At 36.8% G+C, this 7,024-nt stretch overlaps 1 pseudogene; it reads left to right on the top strand.

Moving 5' to 3' along the window:
- The first annotated feature begins 490 nt into the window (after nt 1-490).
- LOC104211826 (8-hydroxygeraniol dehydrogenase-like) lies at nt 491-6,153 on the top strand (annotated as a pseudogene).
- The last annotated feature ends 871 nt before the right edge of the window (nt 6,154-7,024 follow it).

Here is a 7,024-nt window from a genome sequence, read left to right as displayed (position 1 = left end):
AGATACAACAAAACAAAACCTTATTTTATTTTTAGAAATATACAATTTAGAGAAAAAGAACTACACCGTCTTATTTCTTTTTCTTAATTAGTTTGTGATTAAATTTTGTAACAAAAGCAAGCTCTTATTACTCAGAAATTAAATGGTAGAAATTGAAAAGAGAGAAGAGAAAGAAGAATAGAGAGAGAATGGGAAAATGTATTCAATTTATGGATAACCTTCTCAGTACGTATATAACAAAAATCTAACATTGGATCCTATAGCATATCCTAGGACAAGACACCCGTCCAATTTCCAGTAACAGAAATGAGGACTTCATTGAATTAAAACTACTAAATTAAGGGACTTAAATTGACATAATAAAAACTACATTAAAGCTGACCCGGACTAAATTGCATTTCTTAAAAACTTTTTTTGCCATAATTGCCTTCACCCTTCTGATAATTTGCCATAATTCCAGAATGTCCGCCTAGTACAAGGTGGTGGATAGTTGAAAGATTTTATTGTCTGAGACAAATGATTACCAACCCACACCTTTCCTTTGTATCTCAGTAAACCTTGTTTCAATGTAACATCTAAATTAGTAGAAGGATTAGTGCTCATGGTTTCTATAGCTTGCACTACTTCTTGATCTCCTTCATAACTTACAATATAATATCACTTCTAGCAAATCATCTCTCAACATACCAGTTGCTGAACAAGAAAAAGTAATTTTACAGTTATGGATGTTTTGGTTATGGAATGGGTTTAGAGCCACAGGTGAAAAGGATGTGCAGTTCAAAGTTATGTATTGTGGAATTTGTCATTCTCATCTTCATCAGCTCAAGAATGAATGGAGCAATAGCATATATCCAATGGTACCTGGGTTAGTTCAATTTTCTTACTTTTCATTTATTTATTTGCATATGAATTTAAGTTGTATATGATGACGTGTTAATATATCTAATCTAACTTGTGATAACATATTAATTAACATTTATATCAGGTTTTTAATAGGGATATTGTTACTTTTAGCCGCCGCCAGAAACTATTTATATTTGGTAGTCGAAAAAATGTATAAAATTTATATAATTTTTGTATATAACACACATAATGTACATATATACAAATTCGGCTATTATTTTTACACCGGCTATACAGTGTAATTTTTTCGTTTTATTTATAAATACTTATAGTCTTAGGCGAATCTAGGATTTGAACCTTATGGGTTCCACCGTTTGGGCAAAAGTGATACTTTAAGCAATTGAGAAAGTTTTTTTAATGTTGGCTGCCAAATATTCAGAAACATAGCTTAAGCTGGTTCTTTCGTTTGCTACCGGACCAACACCTGATTTTGCTTATGGGTTCCATACTAAAAATATTTATACGTTTAATCAATTTATCAACAAAAATACAAGGTTCGGATAAAAATTATTGAATTTCCGGAAACCCACACCTGATACTGTGGATCCGCCCCTGCTTATAGGATACGTTTAGCTAAAGTATAGGAAATAAGGCTTTTAGTGACGACCTTCTGTGGCCACTACTATAGTCGCCACTAAGAGTCTGTATCGCCGGCTAGAGTGGCGTCCTGTTCTAAATTTATTTGTGGCACATTATTTATCTTTTCTGGTGAACTAAATCGCCACAAAAAACTAATCATTTTTTTTGATGAGCTTATGGAAAAAATTAGCTATTGCGGCCACTAAGCTCACACAAAAGGTAAACAAATGAGTTACAATATAGATTTAAGATAGGTTGGCATATTGGGCGACATAGACTTTTCGTCACTAAAAAGCTTACTTTCCTGTAGTGTATAATATAATTATAAGTGATTTACGGTGCAAATATTTTTTATGCTGTAATTGAACTCTTGCAAATATGTACTTTAATTTTGTCATATCTTTTTATGATTGATATATGAAAGGTTCTACATAAAATTAACCAAATTTAGGATTATAGGAGAGAATAAAGTTTCTGTCTCAATTGTTTTTCAGGCATGTGATTGTCGGTGCGGTAATTGAAGTTGGTATCAGAGTGGAAAAGCTTAAAGTTAGAGGCTAAGTAGGGGTTGGATACTTTATAGGATCATGTGGCAAATGTAAAAACTGTAGCAATAATCTCGAGAACTACTAACCTGGTCAAATAATGACAGCCAATGGTACTTACTCTGACGGAACCATAACGTATGGAGGTTACTCCGATATTATCGTTTTGATGAACATTATGTAGTTCATTGGCCTAAGAATTTGCCAATGGAAACGGGTCCTTTACTATGTTCTGGAATTACAACATATAGCCCTTTGAAATACTATGGACTTGATAAGCCTGGAATGCGCATTGGTGTTGTTGGTCTTGGCCATATGGCTGTGAAATTTGCTAAGGCATATGGAACTAAAGTGACTGTTATTAGTACATCTACTAGTAAAAAACAAGAAGCAATTGAGCGTTTGGGTGCGGACTCATTTTTGGGTTGACCCTGACCAAATGCAGGTGAATATTATGACTTTTAACTTTATACCTCGCTCAATCAATCAACTATGTTTCAATCTTAAACGGGAGTTTGACATAAGAATATTAATTTTCATATATACATGCAATATGAGCAGGCTGCAACAGGCTCGCTTGATGGCATCATTGATGCTGTCTCTGCAATTCACCCTCTTCGTCCATTGATTAATTTGTTGAAAACTCATGGGAAGCTTGTAATGGTTGGCGCACCAGAAAAACCATTAGAGTTACCCGTATTTCCCTTACTTTTAGGTATGTTTCTTGAATCAACTGCTTCTACATATCCATGCATTCTTTTTAGAACCAAAAGAGATTGATACAAAAGTATATAATTTGTTAAACAAGAAGGAAGCTAGTAGCCATAGGAGGGATGAAGGAGACACAAGAGATGGTAGATTTCACGGCAAAGCATAACATTATATTAGATGTTGAAGTCGTGCCAATGGACTATGTGAATACAGCTTTAGATCGCCTTTTGAAATCGGATGTTAAGTACCGTTTTGTACTTGACGTTGGCAATACATTGAACAAGAGTTAGTAGGGGGAGTTGGGCAAGAAAATGAGAATTGGATCTACCATATGTACTTCTCAGTAAATTGGATTGCATCATATATTTTGGATACTTTAAGAAATAGGAGTTCGTAATTGCTAGAAAGCCATGATGTAACCAATAATGAAAGAAGGTAACCAATAATGAAAGAAGGATTAGGAGGGAAAAAAAAAAGGAAATTCAGAAGTGGTGTATGCACAGTACATTAAGGCTTAGATGTAATAAAGTGACCATCACCTACGACTAGGGGTGTATATGATGACCTTTGTTTTAAAAGTAAATTCTGCATTACGAGGCCTTAAAAACCTCTCTCGGCATCACCTCGATTTGCGTGTGCAGTCCGAGCGCATAGCCGGAAAGTCATTTTTGTGAAAATCTGTGAAACAAATGATGAATTTTTCCTTTAAAATGAGTTTGAGTTGACTTCGGTTAATATTTTGAGTAAACGGACCCGAACCCGTGATTTGACGGTCCCGGAGAGTCCGTAGGAAAATATGGGACATGGGCGTATGTTCGGAATGGAATTCCGAGGTTCTAAGCCCGAGAAATGAATTTTTGAAAGAAATTATTTTGCTGAATTAATTATGAAGTAAAGAAGAGAATTTATGTTTGAAACCATTGATATCGGGCCTGTATTTTGGTTCCGGATCCAGGTACAGGTCTTATATATAATTTGAGTCGAACCTGTGAAATTTGGTGAGAAACAGACATGAAATGACGTGAATCGAACCTTATTTGAGAAAATTGAAAAATTTGAAGTTCTTAAGAAATCTCATAATTTTGATGCTATATTCATAGTTGTTGATGTTATTTTAGCTATTTGAATGCACGAGCGAGTCCATATGATATTTTTAGGTTGGTGCATGTTTGGTTTGGAGCCCCGAGGGCTCGGGTGAGTTTTGGATAGGCAATGGGGTGAATTTTTGGACTTGGGAAATTGCAGATTTCAGTAGTTCTATTGCAGTCCTGCAGACTTCGCATTTGCTAAGCCTGGCTCGCAAATGCGAGGGCTGAGTCGCAAATGCGAAACAGCCCAGGCCAGCCCTTCCTCGCAAATGCAATAGCTCCCCATTTGGTCCTGTCTTCGCAAATGCGACAGGATGTTCGCAAATCCGACTTCGCAAATGCGAAAGTTGCTTCGCAAATGAGAGCTTAGCAGAGTCAGGGTTCGCAATTGCGATACCTGCAACCTGTGAATTCATAACTTAGGCACATTTCAATCATTTTTCACACTCTTTCAAAACCAAAACACTCTAGGGCGAATTTTCAAAGACAACTTCTTCTCCAAATTGATTGTAAGTGATTTCTAACTAGCTTTCTTCAATCTTTAATATCTTTTCACATGATTTCAACTCAAAATCAATAATTTTCATGGGAGAAATTGGGTGTTTTGAGTAGAACCTAGGTTTTTCAAAAATTGGGGATTTACACCTCGATTTGAGGTCTGATTTCAAAACAAATTATATATTTGAGTTCATGGGGAATGGGTCGGGTTTTGGTTCGTACATCGGGTTTTGACCATGTGGGCCCGGGGGCGATTTTTGACTTTTTGGGTAAAACTTTAGAAAATTTATTTTTTATGTATTAGAATTTATTCATTTAGCATTTATTGATGTAATTAAGTAACTTGTGGCTAGATACGAGCGAATTGGTGATGGAATCAATAGGTAAAGCGATAGTAGAGACTTGAATTGTGTTCGTGGTATCGAGGTAAGTGTTTGGTCTAACGTTAGCTTGAGGGATTAGGAGTCGAGTCCTATTTGCTATGTGGTATTTGTTGAGTACGACGTATAGGCATGGTGACGAGTATCTATATGTTGGTGTCAAGCATGCCCATGAGTCTGATATTGCGATTATTATGACTTCGTTGTATTATTCATGCTTTGATGATGATTTTTATTGTTGGGCAAAGTTTGTGGAAGTAATTGTGACATTTGAACATTGAGGAGCGTTGGCTCACGTTGTATAATGAAACGTGAAAGTATAAGTGGTAATTGAATATTTTAGAGCATTGGCTCAAGTTGTGAAGTGAGTTACGAAGTAAAAGTGAGAAAAAAAGAGAATTATTACGTGGCCTCCCTTGTCGGGATATCGTTGCTTTTAATGTTATCTCCCTAGCCGAGATGTTGATGCTTCTTATGATGTTGTTCCCTTATCGGGACTTGATTATTGAACTATTGTTCCCTTGCTAGGATTCTTTTTGTAACTTCATTTATTCCCTTGCCCTATTGTTTGTGATTGTCGTTTGGGTGAGGAAGAGTGTTAAAACACGAAAGATGATGCCGTGTATTGTCTTGGTGAGAGAGTGTTAAAGCACGAAGGGTGATGCCGTGTATGATTTGTGAGGAAAGAGTGTAAAACACGAAGGGTGATGACGTGGTGTATGATGTACTATTCTGTGCCGATTATATTGATTATATGGTGAGGATGAGAGTAAAAGCACGAAGGGTGATGCCATGCACATTTTCATTACTTGATTGCTTTGGTGAGGACCTGAGTAAAAGCACGAAGGGTGATGCCATGCACATTTTCATACTTGATTGCTTTGGTGAGGACGAGAGTAAAAGCACGAAAGGTAGTGCCGTGCACTTATTGATTTATGATTCTTTGTTGATATCTGAGATATGTTGTTTCTTTCAATTACCTGTTGTCTTTCTATTTTAAATTGATAGTTCCCCCGCAGCATGTTACCCCTTCGATACTTGACTGTATATTATTGTTCTTCTTTTCCGTTGTATATAGTTGAATTGCACAGGTTTATTTGGTAGTTTGGTCCTAGCCTCGTCACTACTTCGCCGAGGTTAAGGTAGGCACTTACCAGCATGTGGGTCAGTTATGCTAATACTACACTTTGCACTATGTGCAGATCCCGAAGCAGCAACTTTTGGACCGTAGATTGGGTGGCGCCTTCAGTCCACGTGGAGATCCAAGGTAGTCCTACAGGTGTCCGTAGGCCGTGGCGTCTCCCTCTATCCCTTTACTTAGTTCAGAAACATTGTATCTTTTATCTTTCAGACTTTTTATTTAGCATTCTTAGATCGTCTGTGAAACTGTGACACCAGTTCTGGGTGGTCGAGGCTCAAACAGTTGTATTAGATACATATTTCATATAGTTTATTGCATTTCTACCGCTTATTGTAATTTTCGCTGTCTACACGTTATTGCTTTATATTTGTTAAAGAATATAAATTGGTAAAAAGGTAATTTGTTCAGACAATCGACTTGCCTAGCTCATACTAGTCAGCTCCATCACGACTCTCGAGGGTGAAAAATTCGGGTCGTGACAAGTAACCCAAGCAAGTTTAGGTCCCTTGTAATAAGCAAGAGGATGAATAAGTGCTCTTTTAGTCCATGCAGGTAATATACGTTTTTAACGAGCGGCACCTGGTCCCTTTTCAGCAGTTACTCTTTCAGCAAAAACTTTGTTTTTCTGTAGAGACTAAACCCTGGCTTGGCAATTTTCTTTGAAATGCGTATTGTTCCCACAGTGGGTACACAGCTAGTTATTGGGTACAATAAAATATTTGCTATGAGGGTTGTAAGGAGTTCTCTCCCTTTGAAACACTATTCCCTACCTGTTTCCACCATTATTAACATACATAGCAGTATTAGCATCTGAGGACCAGGTCCACTTAAGGAACTTCTCAAGATTATTTTTTACTCTTTCCAATTCTGCTTGGAGCTGCCTATTTTTCTCAAGTTCAGCACACAAACTAGTTCTCACAACATTTAACTCATTTCCAAGCTTAATGTATGCCTTACTAGCTACTTCTTTCCCTTTTTCATAATTTCCAGGCCTACACTCAACTCCGAGTTCCTCTATTATTTCCCTTATGTCTACAGTCACTATTAAGAGGTCATCTCTCTCTCCTGCTCAATAACAGTCACTTTCTCCACTAAGATATCTTTTTCTTTACTAAAATTCTCAATGGTTTCTTTCAAGTCAACTACTACTACCATAATATCATCTCTTTCATGTTCTAC

The sequence above is a fragment of the Nicotiana sylvestris genome, chromosome 5, assembly GCF_000393655.2.
Source record: "Nicotiana sylvestris chromosome 5, ASM39365v2, whole genome shotgun sequence".
Lineage (NCBI taxonomy): Eukaryota > Viridiplantae > Streptophyta > Magnoliopsida > Solanales > Solanaceae > Nicotiana > Nicotiana sylvestris.
This window is presented reverse-complemented; position numbering and strand designations above follow the sequence as displayed.